Source organism: Scardinius erythrophthalmus (assembly GCF_964197995.2).
Source record: "Scardinius erythrophthalmus genome assembly, chromosome: 20".
Lineage (NCBI taxonomy): Eukaryota > Metazoa > Chordata > Actinopteri > Cypriniformes > Leuciscidae > Scardinius > Scardinius erythrophthalmus.
Window position 1 is genome coordinate 10,295,740 of NC_138240.1, and position 15,931 is coordinate 10,311,670.

Sequence of the window (15,931 nt, forward strand, 5' to 3'; positions counted from 1 at the left end):
ATAAGTTTGTGAGGATTTAACTTGTAGCAGAATTATTTTACTGGGTGAGTCTGTTTTTCGCAGTTTTGATTGTTTTGGTTTTTTTATTTAAAATGGAATTTAATTATATTTATTCTAATGGTAAATTATATTATGTAATTTTGCAGTTGCAGTTAAAGTACAGACTCTAAACAAGACACAAACAGAGTGGTTCTGAATGAAAACTCATTTTGATTCATTCAGTACCTTGTAAACATATTTATATTTGTAAATAATTATATTTACACATAATGCCTAGTTGACCCTGCTCAGATTCTGACGCGCTCTCATTTTTTCGTCCGAAACGATGCCTTCCGCAGGAAGCAGCTTTTGTCTGAAACATGTTGCATTTGTGGCCCTCGTGCAATATACAAAGACATGTTGGTATTCTAGCTATTTGTGCAGAGGAAACCGATGAGACATTTTGATTTAGAAGCAAATGCTTCAGAAAACCCAGCTAATCCCTTTATTATCTTTCCAACTGCAGATTCCTCTGAGAGCGCACGAGGCATGATTCCTCTGCATCCAAACAAAACACTCCCTCATTCCTCTCTCTCTCTCTCTCTCTCTCTCTCTCTCTGTCTCTCTCTCTTTCTCTCCCTTGCTTTGTCCTCTCTACCAGCTGTGCTGCATTTGATTTGTATCATGCAGCGCCTTGGCAGGAAAAAGTCATTATCACAAACATAGGACGGGGTTCTGACTCTCTGTTTTGTCACCGGCCATACCTGGACGCGGTTTTATGCCCCGGCACGTAAAAACGCAGCTACATCTGCAAGCACTGAGCTCGGCAGACCTCTTAAAACCACTCTGCGGAGTTTGAGAGCCTCTTTTTGGTTCACTCTCTCCAATTAAAAAGCACCGCGGGCTGTTTTGTGGTAGTCGGACAGCAGAGGAGAAGGCATCTAAAAGGAAACAACATAATCTTACTGCAATATCCTGTTGTGTTTCATGCCTAATTCAAGTGTTGTTTTAGTTTATTGGTTTTTTGCCCTCCTTGTCTGCATTAATATTAAAAATTTATCCAGCGACTACTGCCCCGACACTGTCCCAGGGCTCTTATACGTCAGTGCTGTACTGGATTCAACTTTGTATTTCAGATCACCTATCCCAGCTCATGAAAATCATGTAAATGCGTATCTGTTGATAATACTCATGTTGCTTATCCAGTTGATCATGTTTGATGAGCAGATCCATACATCATTGGACATTTATGATTGTTTCTTTATTGAATTTCCTCTTGAATGTATTGGTTTAATCCTATTACATTAATATCTTGGCTTTGGTTTAGCGTGCTTGCAGTCGACATGAGGTTTTCTTGACATTTTCTGCAGTTTGTGCCTGCTGTGACAGGTTTAGTAAATGGGCTGTGTTCTGTTCTGTATTTTATGTGGTTAGTGTGTGTTTACTACTGTACTAAACGGTCACTGAGTTCTCATAGTCATAATAACACCGTATTAATTCCTCTAACCTTTTAGATTTTACTATGGCTTTTTCCTGCGTCATCTGTGCTGACATTCATTCAGACATGTCTGATGCAAATATGTCGGTGTATTTTGGAACAGGATTGTTTGTTCAATCATTTATTTCTTGCGTTTTTTGTCATCTAGTTTTTTTTCAAGTTGTCTTTTCAAGTAGTTTAAAATATTAAATCAAACATTTTCCTCACCTATGGTTTTATTTAATCATGGGTTGGAAAAAATTAGAAAAATATATATTTTTAATAATAATAATCAGTTATTAATAATTGTTAAAAAATATAATTCAATTATTACTTTACTCAATTAATAGTTTGCCCAGTATTACCTCTAAGGTTGCTGACCCCTGTTTTAATGTTTCTTATTTGTGAAATATTCAGTTTACTAGATCTCTTAGGACAGGTTTTTGCAATTAATATTGCATTTGTGACCTAAAGCAGTAAATGTTTCTGAGGAATGCACACCCATTTGCTTGTATTTCTCATCTCTGTCGTCGTCACCATCACCAGACAGTTGGTCATTGAACATTTGGTTCACCAAAAAGTATGTTTTTATTTTTAAATAACATTTCGTAATATAAATGAATATTAGGATTTACGTCCTAAACCACACCTTTTTTGTTACCTCATCAAAATAATTGCAGAGCCACCCTTATGGCGCATTCGTTTCAAAGTTTGAACATACAGGCCTTTGCTTGAAGGAAAATTGGCTCAAACAACCTGCTGGAAAAAACATAGATCATGGAATTTCCTTTTCCCCCCCCTCTTTGGTAGTGTGAAACCGGCAAACGTATATATAAAGATTTATTAGACTGATTTTTGGATGGGCGCTCAAAATTCTCCAGCAGCAGACGGCCCAGACCTTAGCCAAAATGGCGTGTTTTGGAGTAAATGGAGGCTTTTGTGAGCAATCAACACAGATGCTGGAGATGAAACGGCTCGTGCCATTAGCTAATTAAAACGCATGGCCTGTGCATGAGCTGACTTTTTCTTCTGAATGCACGGCGAAACCCAAGCCGTCTGGCTTGCCCCAGCAAAGGCAGCAAGTGGCGTTGATACTAATGTGGATGTACTAGAATGAGCTGCTGACATTTCTGCCCTGTCTATTTAACTTAGCAACTGCCAAGTCTCTAAGCCCCATTATGCTAGCAGGTAGCGACAGTTACCTGCACTGACGCAGCAGGACTCGAGGACTGTTTCCTATCTGTTTCCACTCCATTTGCCGAAGCTTTGCATTCTAGGCGAATTCGTTTTAAACAGTGGCTCGGGGAGGTTATTCTGCTTGGGGTGTTTAATGGGAAGGTGGAGTGAATGATTCCAGTACAATCATTGTTCATATGAGTTTTCAGAAATGTCATAAATTTCACTTGAATCCAAGTTTCCAGATGGTACTGCAGAAGAATGCACACGGTCAGAATCGTTTTTACAATTACAGCTCATAATTTGCAACCTTCAACTCGCTAATGTATCATCACATGAAAGCTACGGTTGAATTATATCTTTAATTTCAAGATCAACAAATCCGCCTCTTTTTTTTGCTTGCTGTCAGATCCAATCTGAGACTCGATCGTCTTTTCGTCATACTAATAGCTAAGCAACGGAGACCATATGTGATACATATATTAGCATGATGAAACTGCTGGCATAAAATGTCTGAGATTTGTCAGGAGACGGATGTTTTGGCAATGGAATGAAAGGCCTGGGAATTGATGGATCGTGCTTGTTTTCCTTGTCAAATACGCCAGGCCAAGTTCTTGTCAAGCCGTAAAAGGTTTCCAGTCATTCTGTATAGTAATGCAATCCAGTCACTACTCCTCTTCTCTCTCTTCCTGTCTTACATTCTGCCACTTAAGCATTCTTAATAGCTACTTAACCAATAATCATTGTCAAATATCTGGTAGCTCTTTTCTCCTGTTAAATACACTTTTTTTTAAAGCTTGCATTATGGCATTCATTATTGGCATTCGCCTCAGCCAATGCACCTCATGGCTGTAGGGCTTTAAATGTGCATAACCAGGTATCAAAGATTGAAATATCCATACATGTTTTGTGCTAATTACATTTGTCTGGAATGCTGTGCTATATTTTGAGTAAGTAATTTCCTGACATTTAATTATATACCTGAAATGTGAGACAGAGACTGATGGCCACATTATTTTAGCATTGTGTCATAGACTCATATCTGTCCCGAATCCAAGTGCTTAATCTGTTTAACCCTGCAAGTGGGGCGTATCGTCTACTAATACACTGAGGGGACCAAACACGGCTAATGGCCAAAATTTCCTCAGGCTTTTTGAGCGCTAGACCCTGCTAGACACAGTCCTTATGCTACATACATGTATGGTTTTATAGACAGATGAATAGTCTTAAGTTAGTCCCATCATTCGTACTATGGAGAAAAATACTAGTCTTCCTTTAGTCAATTTATAATGGACTTTCCATCAAATTTGTGAAAGGTCATTTGGAACGATCTCCATTAACTTAATATTTGGAGGTACTCCTCGTCAGAATTACTCTTATTTACGGGGAATATCTCTATAAAAAGGTGGATTGTTGACTGAACTTTAATTTACTATTCCCTGATTCTAGCTTTGTAAGATATGAGAACATTTATTGCACTTTTTATTTGGTTTATTTACTGCACAAAGTTGTGGGAACACTCAAGTTTTTTTTATTACTATTGTCCTATTTTCCCTATATAGTACTGTTTATTTATATTAGCACCATATTGCTTTTATTATTCAATATCAGTATTTTTATTAGCCCCATATAACCTCTGTCTGTATTTTCTGTAATTGTTTATTAGCATTGCAGCACAAATGTGCGGAAAATCAGTTGTTTTAACATGATCCAGCCAGGTGACATAAAAAAAATCTGGTGCACAGTGTGCCAAGAAAATATTGAGCTGTTGTAAAGTGAAGTGTTGCTAGTTAAAGGCAGATATTTGGCATTCAGTATATGTTTCTTCACATTTGAGCAATGTCTTTTGACTTGTTTAGCACATCTTTTAACTTGTTCCCCACTAGCGTTTTCTTTTTTTCCTTTCTTTTTTACATTTGCCAGTCAGCGCCAGCATTTTTTTTATCATTTTCATAAAACTTTGATGGCCCCCAGAATATTTTTTTGTATGAATATCGGAATATGCAGTATATCAAATATTATAGCTTCATGCATTCTTTTTTTTAATCAACACTTGAATGTGGTAAGTTTCATAAAAAATCTACATTTTGAATAAAAAGCTAAGAAAATAGTTTTTTTGTCACGTGTCGGATTCAGAACGATGATCAAAACATAGATGGAGTCGGTCGAGTCCATCAACACCCCCAAGGCTTTCACATACCACTTCCTGGGTTCAACATTTCATTCAGTAACATTGGCAGTTTTGATTTATATGCTGTTTAATGTTTGATGATCTCATTATTTTACATAAGCAATGCTTTCTGTGTCTTCTTCACCTGTGTTTTGATCTGGAAATTCTCTACTCTTTCAGGCGGGGAAGCGTTGTGTCATAAATGATGGAAAATTCTGTCAATGGCAGGGAAAGAGTTAAAGAACTAGTCATATTTTTTATGCTCCTTAGTCATACATTTTTCTGTAAAGTTGATATGCATTGACTGTTTCACATTTTACAAGCTGAGCTCAACCTGACAGCCTTTGTTACATAATGTTTGTTACAACAAGTAGCCTAATAATTTCAACATATCCTTCTCAGTTCACGTGAGGCACTTATGTAAGTAAATGTCCAAATTTTCATAGGATTTAAGGACAAATGTGAAGCTTATAATTTTCATAAAGACATTTACATCATTTCTTTTAGTGTATTTTTGAGCTGTAAAATGGTTCCCATGATTTTTACAGTTGTGTTAAGGTTTTAGACATAATGTTGTCATTACGAAAAAGTTGTAAATTGTATTTTGGTTGTATTTTTCCGCACTAATATAATGTTAACAGTTTGTGTTTTATTGTAACATTTTTGTAAAGGAGAGATTAATCCAAATTAGTTTTGTGTTAATCAACATTAAGTCACGAGTGTTGCTGATTGAGCTTAACTTATTGGACCCAGAATAAAAAAGGACATTTGTCTCTAACATTTTGGTCGCAAGTAGGGTAATAAATATGTTTTATTAATTTTTCATGAAATTCAAGTGCTAAAAGAGTTTTTTATAGTGTTTTTATTTCACTACTTACACATTAGAAATGTGGTAATAAATTTGAATAATGGTGATTTAATGTCTCAGTGTGGGCCCTTTATGGCCTAAATGTACACGGGGCCAGTCATAAATGTGTTTAATTTAGAGTACCTTCCTCATTGTCACTGCAGAGAGCATGTTGACATGGAGCGGATGCCAGGTGCCATCTGCCAAACACTCCTTAGAATAAATAACAGTAGTCAGGGCGCTATTTACATCACACCCAGCCTTTCCGCAAACATTCGCCATAAACCCCATCATGCAAACAGAGCACGGACAGTTTTGAGTTAAGACTGAATATCCCAGTGTTCTAGAATGGTTTTGTTGAGATACAGATGGGCCATGGGACTTAGCAGAACCGAGAGCCAGTTTAGTATCCCAAGTATCTCTCAAAACCAAACCAACCCAGTTAATAAACAGCCACATAACTGGAGGCTTTATGGTGCCCCTCTAGTCCGAAACCACGTCCCATCTGCGGTCTGAACGGAGCCCAAAACTAAGTGTGGGAGGCTTGTGACAGCTTCTCTCTTACAAACTTATGGGCTGTGACAGCATTCTGTCTCATTTGTCATCTGCTGTCACTCAGATAGATGTAACCAGAGCAACATCTTCACCAAAAGCCCTTTCCATAAAACCCCTCGCCACAGCGACAGTTATGGGTGTGGGGGTGCAGTAAGAATGTGGTACACTGGAAAGACGCTGTTTCGGTTCCTCATTTCAAGCGGGGTGTTATATGGAGATCTGGCAGGACGTGGTGCGCTTTACTGCTGACTCACAGCTGTATTCAACCGTCCAATTAGAGTTCTCCCCATGAAACTATTCATACTCCGCCAGAAGAGCTGTCCACGCTTTCTCAAAGCGCTTGTCTATTTATGTAGTCAAGTCCCTACATTCATTTGGAGGTATTGCTTAGAACCTCTTTCAACAATTATTGATAATAACAGCAACCTCTGCACTTCCTACCAACATGAACTTTAACCATGTTCTTTCAGCCAACAATACTTGAATTACACTTTGACTTGTTAACTTGGTTCTCCATTATAGCAAAGTACATTCTCCAAATGTTTCTAATGTAACTTTTTCACAATTTCCCAAGATCAGTTATTTTTACCTTTAATAATGCTAATGTTTTTTTCCTGCATGTTCCCAGGAAAGTGTGGAAGGTTGTTTCCACATGTAGAGTAAAAGGTAATTGTCATAAAGTTTCAAATTAGACATAAAGCTACATTGTGAAATATAAAGTTTCAGTTGCAAGATATAAAATTACATTTTGAGATATGAAGTCACAGTACCTTTTTATTTTGTTTACTCTGAGGCAGAAAGGTTTTACATTTCATATCTACACTATCGTTCAAAAGTTTGAGGTCAGTATAATTTTTTGAGAGAAAATAAGCAAGGATACTGCTCTTTTGAACTTTCTATTCATTAAAGAATCCTGAAAAAATATCATATTTTCCACAAACATTTTAAGCATCACATCTGTTTGTAACATTGATAATAAAAATGTTTTCCTTGAGCCCCAAATGAGCATATTATAATGATTTCTGAAGGATCATGTGACATTGAAGACTGAAGTAACTATGCTGAAAATTCATCTTTGCCATGAAATGAATAAATCACATTGTAAAATACAATAAAATGCAGCTTAGTTGAGCACAAGAGACATAAAAAAAATCTTCCAGACCCAAACATTTGATCAGTAGAGTACAATTTGCCAGACAGTATTATCCAAAGCAACTTACATGGCATTTTTAAAATCAGTTCATGCACTCTTTGGGAATCAAACACATGACCTTGGTGTCACTGTTCCAACAGAAATGTTTCCATATGAAAGTGCCTGCTCCATTTGTGCTTGTGAGTTTTAATCGAGATAACATGCGATCTGTAATTGTGTGCGGCTCATTGATGTGAACTCCCAAAGATCAGTAGCGCAGACATGCAACTCTTGTTTTGTTCATTTTGGTGACAAACCGCCAAAGACTTTTTTCCAAACAATGATTTCATTCCTTCACTAAAGGTCTCATGAAGCATTCTGATAAATTCTATGTGACCTCAAAGCCCATGGCTCATCAATTCACCCCTTAAATTTGATTTAAAATGGCAGGTTTGTGAAGCTATAAAGGATTCAGTTTCGAAATGGACTTGAATGTGACCATAAAGAAACGCTCCAAATCTCTGTATAATGTCCAGCCATTGTTTCCACAGTAGTGAAAAATTAAGAAAATAGCACGTTCTATGGCTCCTTGAAGACTCAATATTATCCTCTTCAAAGCTTAAATACAACCAGAACAAGTGACACGGATGAGCCAAATTCATATTTCAGCGTAGAAAAGCCAAGAGTTAGATTAGGTCATGCACAATTTAATGCAAAGATGGAAAGTGGATATTAGCATTGAAAAAAAAACACACTGCTTTGTAATACCGTCAGCATCTCGCTTGCAAATACCAAGAGAGGAGCGAGAGCCAGACCTGGACTCATATTACTGCTAAGGTAAACAAGTACGTGATGAGAAATTTCGAGTTAAATACTCCATAAATATGAAAACATTTACTGTGGAATATCACAGGACACTGAGACCTTGTTATTTGGGTCTATTTTTTCTGTCTCTCAACTGAGTTATTGATTTTATGTGAGGTATTTGTATAACATTTGGATACAAGCTCTTAATTTATTTTAATTTTCTACTTTTTTTCACAAATTTAGAATAGTTTATCTTTTCCTTGCGCTATTAAATTTCCATTTAATAATGACTTGGTCTTAGTATTACATATTATTTATTTTCAGTGCAAAACATTAGTCCTTGTATTCCACTGTGATTCCACATGATTTAATGTGCAGTCATGCTGTATGACGTATCATTATTAATAATGTGTTCTGAAATATGACCTGATAAATTGCCCTTGCACTGCACTTTTGAACGGAAAATAACAAAACAAGAAAATACTGAAGGGGAAACGCAACAATCAGGTTCCCAAAAGACAACAATACAAGCTTTCTCTATTGTAGTTCAATTTCATCACATATCTGGAGGGCGTAAATGTTCTACTTCTCAATCCAACTGTGTTAGATGTCACTCGACCTTTCTACATCGTCAACCAAAACTGAACACATCTTGACCTATTGTCCATTTGAATAGTTTTGTTTTGTTCATGAATCTGACAGAGCCTTTGACGCAGAGGTGTTTGACTTGGCAGGCGCAAGGCACTCTGGGATGTGTATTTGTTGTCAGGTCGGAGATATAAAATAGCTTAGAGAGTGGGCATGAGACAGACCCAGCTGTGTCAACTCTGAACATTATGCCAACAGGGTGGAGGGCGGAAAGAAAAGGCGAGAGAACGAACGTCGGTCAGGAGAGTTTATAGTTTATATGTTCCTCACAATGTCATATAACGAGAGATGTTGTGAAATGTGGCCTTTTTTGGTGTTTAGCCTAGAGTTTGGACGACGTTTGAACCTTAAGAAGTATGGCATGACCCTGACAGCCAACTTTTTCAAATAAAGAGCTCATATGAGTTTGTGTAATGAAAGTTCAGCAAGTGTGATTCTCATCCATAAATCGGATGTAAAAGCAACAAGTTTCTCATGGCGGCCAGTTAAAGAGGAAGTTTCTGAGCGACTGCAGTCAAAGTATTTGTCATGTTACCCCGTGTGTTGTGCCAGCGCCGCTGGGAACCGAACGCTAGCAGGTGTCAGTGAGTAGATGGGGACTGACGGTTAATGGACGCCGAGACCTTCTGTGTCAAATGCTGTATTTGCCCCTCCGCAGGCATGAACACTGCACATATCATGTTTAGGAGTTTCATTGCATCTCACTGTGCCCTGGTTCATGTTGCACGAAACGGGGAGATAACTGATGGCTCGGTGGTATTGTAAAGTCATCGGGGCGAGTGTAATACTCTCTAATTAGCTATTAGAGATCCTTAGAACGGAGAGAGTGAGAGGCCGGTTACTGGAGTGACAGACTGTGCTTGGTGTCCATCAGCGCTTTGCGGCCAGGGAAACCGAGAATGCTGTTTGGTTTCTTTGGTGTTCGGTTCAACAAAGAAACACAGATTAAATAAATTTGACACTAATTTAATGGTCTTTAGGTCTTTAGGCCTGTAATATGTAGGGTAAGATGAGGGAAGATGGCCCACTTAAGAAGAACACTGTGCCTTTACAGTACTAATATAGTGGTGTCTTTAGCATGTGCAGGATGCATCATCCAATATTTTATTAAGCAAAATAAATGGAAACTTTTGCTAATTTAGTTTTGATGGCACAAAATTAAAAATCAGCAATTGGGTAAATGACCCTCTTCCTGTGACGACAACTGTTTTTGCTGAATATGTATCATGAATGTATGTCTGCATCTGTGTGCATATCCTCCTGAGACCCAGAAAAAAAAAAGTTTTTTGAATGTAGTTTTTTTCCCATGTCATCACATTGTTTAGAGCACAAGAAACAAATGGTAAAAAAAAATTTTTTTGAACAATAATATTTTATTCATACGTTATGCTATGTCCTCTGTAGTGGACGCCAGGACTAAGTTGTTTAAAAAATAAAATGGCATGAAATTATATGTATAGGCAAAAACAATGGGATTTCTTTTTTCAATCACCAATACATTTTGGGGTTTCAGGATTTTTTTTAACCAAAATTTGTATAAAGATGATTCTCAACTATGTTATGAAAGAAATAACGGAATGAATTGATACACCATTTTACTTTATGCAATATGTGGGTAAAATGGCCATAAATTAATATTCCCATTCAATGCAATGTATCTATACACTGTATCTAATTTGCACATTAATGTGTTCTTGGAGCAACATTTAATGAAAAAAAAAGTGTAATAATTGGAGTAATAATTGGCAACATTTTAATAATAATATCTAATATTTCATAGGAATATTGATGTATAATTTATTTCCATATTCACTTGTTGTGTCTCAGAAAATGCCTGATAAACACGATTTAAGTCCTGGTGTCCTCTACAGTGGACACGTTTGAAATCAATGCCCTGTTCTGTAACAGAAAGTATTTTTTTATTTGAAACCCCTTAACGTTTTCCTGAGATGTTGTTTTATGAATTACAATTTGAAAAGTAGTCCAATTTAAATTATAATTACAATATATTATCATATTTCCATATGCTATATTTGATCAGTAAAATAATGTCAGACATTTTTAAAGACCAAGGAGAAGTTGTTTTCATGGTGAAACCTCCAAACATTTGGTATCTCTGAAAAGTCCTGAATGTGCTCTTTACAGGACACCCAGGTTGTGTCATGTGACATGTATGATGTCAGAGAAATTTACTAAAATATAATGTCCACTACAGTTGACAAAAGTCAATTCTTGGGTCCCAGGAGGATATAAATGATAGTTTTGCTAATGTACAAGAATAAATCAAATATTCTGTGTAACATATTCTGACAATTTAGTTAAATTCAAATCAAAAAACAGAATTCAGTATGTAAGTGGTCAAAAGTTTGTGGTCAAAAATACAGTAAAAACAGAAATATTGTAAAATATTATTACCATTTAAAATACTCTTCTCTATTTTAATATATTTAATATATGATTTATTCCTGTGATGGCAAAGCTGAATTTTCAGCAGCACATTGCATATCCAGCATCTTCAGACTATTTCAATAGAATCTTGCATTTTAAAAGAAAAAAAAAAAATCCATTCCATACAATGCCAACCATTATTTTAAAATCAGAATGGATTATGTTGGTATGTAGCCTGAAACATGGCCATGCATTTCAGAAGAGTGCTTACAGGTACTGTATATTACTTACTGTACTTACTTACACTAATCTGTTTTCAGGATGTACTGCATCAATGAGCATGCCACCTACTGTAGTCATAAATTCAAATGAAATACAGCAAGCGAGGGATGCCAGAGAACGTTCATGCTGGAGTTACAAGTTAAAGGCTTTTAGAAAGGAAGAGAACATGTGGAAGCAACAGTTGACCTTAAGGAGGACCTTCACTCGTTTCTCCCTCTGTAAATCTGAATCTATTCCTAGGTCAAAAGAAGATCACAGCTAGTTTTGGTAGACAATATATTTTCTGGCTGGTAACACTTTGACGGTACGCCCCAGAACGACTCTGGGTTAAGTGCTCCCATAAAGATCCATATGTTTCCTGCATGTTCTAGTTCAGGATTCCCACATGTAGCATAAGTTGCTAATGTCTGACTTCCCTTAGCGTCCGAAGTCAGAATCCATAATACACCTTCAGTTCAATTTCCTTCAAAAACGTTGCTCAGAGTGAGGTGGGGGGTGCGTAATGACTATGCGAGAGGCCCAATTTAGTCATCATAGGTTGCTTCCTGTGAAGGTCCCATCTACAATCTACATGGGTTTCAATCTGGTTTAACCAGTGTTGCACGAGAACAAAAAAGTCTGTTCGGAGCAATTTTGCTAGTCATTTACATGACTACTTCCTCCACCGGTTTATCGGCCAAGCCTTCGATCCCATCTGGACAACATTTGTCAGCTGAGGATTTGTGTATGCATCACATTAGGTATGAATCAAATGTTTTGAAATTTGAAAGTAACGGGCAAAAGAGCAACAAAGAAAAATCAAAGATTCCTGAGAATAATCGAAAGTGAATTCCCTTCAGCGCCGTTCCAAAAGAGAGAGAGAGAGAGAGAGAGAGAGAGAGAGAGAGAGAGAGAGAGAGAGAGAGAGAGATTAACCAGATCTTTGATTCATATTAGGCCTCCTATTAGCAACAGATGAAGTTGGCTGCTAAAACGAGTGGCGTTTGGATGTGGAAATGAAATGTGTAAACTATGTAATGCGAATATTTTAGCTAAGCTGTGTTTAATTTTGTACCCTGATGAAGTGCATGAGAAACCTGTCTCCCCTTAGCTGTCTCATTGAATCATATGGATATAATTTCATCCATTTACGTTTTTCTGCTCTTTGCTGTGGTTGCCAGGGGGCATTTGGAAACAGGCAGATTAAAGGCACATGTTCGCTTTCGCCTGTAGTTTTTTGCCACTCCATCTGAGCTCCGCTGTTCTCCGTGCCGAAAGACGTGTCGGCGGTTTCTCTTTTACAGGTCACAGTTACTCCAGGCGCTCAGCGGTAAACCACGTAACACCTTTCGGTCTCCAACAGGAACCAGAATCGATTTCGTACAAGTGCTGATCACAGAACATCACCATAACCCGCAGACAGACCCTGTATTGCATATCTGAGGCAATTTGGATGTCACAACGAATTACAGAAAATGTGTCTGGCAGTAAGAAAAGAAGTCATGGTGCTCATTAAAATTTGCCTTTAAGCCCACTAATTATGAGTAATAATGTATTTAATGCTTGTTAGTTGCTAAAGGTTTTAATGTCTGAATAAACGCATGCCTGAGGGAAGGTGAGATTGGTAGTTACAGTGTAATGGGGAAATATGTTTTATGTTTCAGAGCACCTCCGAATGTTAACGGGAACAGCAGTGGACCTTTGACTCCACGGGAAAGAATGTGGCCTGAATGCAATTCCCATAATAAGCAAATTTTCTCTTCCTCTCAATCCTGGTCACTCCATCAGAGCTCTGTGTGACGTCATTAAGCGGCATGGCCTTATTTTTGCGCAGAAAAATGTGCCATAATGGCTGGCTTGTGTTCTGTAGGTATTTAAAGGTATTAATGAACTGTTTTTTCTTCCGAGTGCTTGTGTACACTACGGGCTTTTAGTTGCCCGATGCCTCGCTGGACGTTTTCTGCCGCAATCACGCTTAATTTCCCATATAGTCATCAGGTTGAGGTTGAGCGGCCTCTGCGGCCCGCAATCATCCATGATTGGCTCTGTGCCCCTGACACAAATGTCAACCCGAACTGTCACTCTGTGTGTATACAGCAGATCCTGAGGCCCACTTCGGAAAGATGGCGTCAAATGACTTACCACAATCTACTTTCGAGGGTTATCGCTCTGTTTACCCTCACACAGGCCTTCAGAGGGGAAAGCTAAACACGTTTATGCCAATTAATGTGATTAGCTTGCTAAACTGTTTTTGCAAATAAAATCAAAGGGTAGTTGAGACTTAGGAGCTGTCATGGTTGGTTTATAGCGGTTTAAAAATGCAACATATATTTAGTTCGTTTGGAGTCTCACTTTTCTCTCTGATTTTTATGATGAACGTCTGTTTGTATCTCAGAAACTTCACATTCCTCGGTTTACGTTTGGGGGTGTTTTGATAGATGTTGTCGTCAGTTGTAAAACTGGTTGCTTTAGAAGTATTTGGAAAATAATGTTCTGTACTTTTTGTGCTATTATATAAAAGAGAATGTTATGGTCTTCAAAAAGTATAAAATATAATGCCAGAGACATAAAAAAGTGGAGAGACAATGAGAGACATTAAGAGAGAAAAAGAAATTCCTCCCGGTCAAATGGATTAAACTCTGGCAGATGGCTGTGTTTGCATGGCATCCCAGAATGCTTTGCTTTGTTTTTCAAGGTATCCCAGCATGCTCCGCACCTCGCTCCATTGGCAGCCAGTCCTCACACTAATGGCGGGCTTTACACGATTAGCATGCTTCTCTCTGCGGACCCATAAATTCAATTTAGCCTGAAATTTGTATTAAATTTAAAGAAAGCAGCGAAAGAATGATTATTTCCCCTGTACATAAATACACACATTTTGGGACGTACATACTCGCGGTGTTTGTTTTGAAAACTCAAGTATTTTAGGAGTCAGCATGTGACATATATCTCTGGTGTGATATGTGAGTGTGGCTTGCACGGTTTTCTGAGACTTTAAGTTCTGTGTTGTGGGTATATTCAGAGATGTTTTCATGTTGTTGAATAATACAGGCACAAATTGTGGAGTCTGAATGTTTAAAAGCCCCAAGCAATTGTGTCTCAAACACTGTACTGTTCTATTGTGTGAGCTGATGACATGAATGTGTAAAAGTTTGTGGCCAGTTAGAGCTTAAATTGATATTCCTCAGATTTGAGTTTGTTCTTAACCCCAAACTCTAAATATTAAACCTCTGCAATTAATTGTGCTTGAACTAAAATTGAAGTAGTGGCTGCTGATAATTTCTTGGTGGGCATGTTTAATGTATAAAAACATTTAAAGAAATTTACCAAGCCCAACATTTTGAATGATAGTGTAATTTGTTTTTGAAAGACATACATTTCCAACACAGTAATTTCCACCTCATTTTAATTAATGTATTGTGCTTGATAGGATACTTTGCAGCTACAGTCATTTCTTTGGTAGCATTTATGAATGTCCTAGATACACACAATTAAAGTATATTTCTAGAATTTTTGCACAATTAAACAGAATTAAAGCTCCATGATGAACTTTTGAAAAAACGTTTTAGGGCAAAAAAAGTCACAATCTTTGATATTTTTAAATGTTTACGATTATTTCACTCTTTATTTAGATGATATTTATGATGAATACTTTTTTTTTTTTTTGTCATTTTAATATTGAAATTCTGAGCCGGCCTCAAGGCAAAATGTCTCTGATGAGTTTGTTTATGAAGAACATATTTTTACCTTTGATGCACTATTATTTTCTAATAAAAATGCAAATTCTGTGTTTTTTTTTCTGTGTATGTAAATGTGTGTGAAAGTGAACCTGTAATGTACCTGACTGAGTTTTTTGCTTGTTTCCACATTTTTTTAATGTGCCATATAAGAATTCTGCGCACACAGATACACACACTGTATAATCCAGGTCACTCAATATATCCCAACCGTGGCAGTCTAAGGTTTCGCCCCGTATTAAATGGCCTGGCCTCAATAGCAAGCCCTTTGCGAGTGATTGAAGGAGGCCAGAGCCCGAATGATGTTCTGAGAGCCCATTAGAAGAATGGAAGGCTCTTTCCTTCAGTGAAACTGGAGCTGCGATAGAAGCGGGGGCCTCAGTTAGAGGTCAGTGGACAATAGAGAGCAAAGCTGCCATGTCAGGTTACACTCTCTCTGACACCTCCATAAGCTGCCACTCTGTCTCATCCAAGGCTCCTTATTGGTGGGCTGTTGATGTTTTGGGGTGGAGCTAAGAGATAGGGTTGTATAGAATTTATGAGGCCCTCAAATGACAAGACAACATGTTCTATCAGTGTGTCCAATGCCTCATTACACAGATAGACAGGTTGCAGAGGACCATCCTGGGATGACTTTAGGAGAAAGTGTAGTTGGAAGGGGCGTGGCATAGTAGTCAGTCTTTTATGATCTGTAATTTTAAAGAATTCTGATTGGCCAGACCATGAAAATGAGCTAACGAATCTGAATTTCTTT

At 37.6% G+C, this 15,931-nt stretch overlaps 1 protein-coding gene across 2 annotated transcripts in view; it reads left to right on the forward strand.

Moving 5' to 3' along the window:
- The window catches only part of glis1b (GLIS family zinc finger 1b), a 79,344-nt gene that overhangs the window by 37,157 nt on the left and 26,256 nt on the right, over positions 1-15,931 (forward strand). The gene's annotated exons all lie outside the window — the stretch shown is intronic.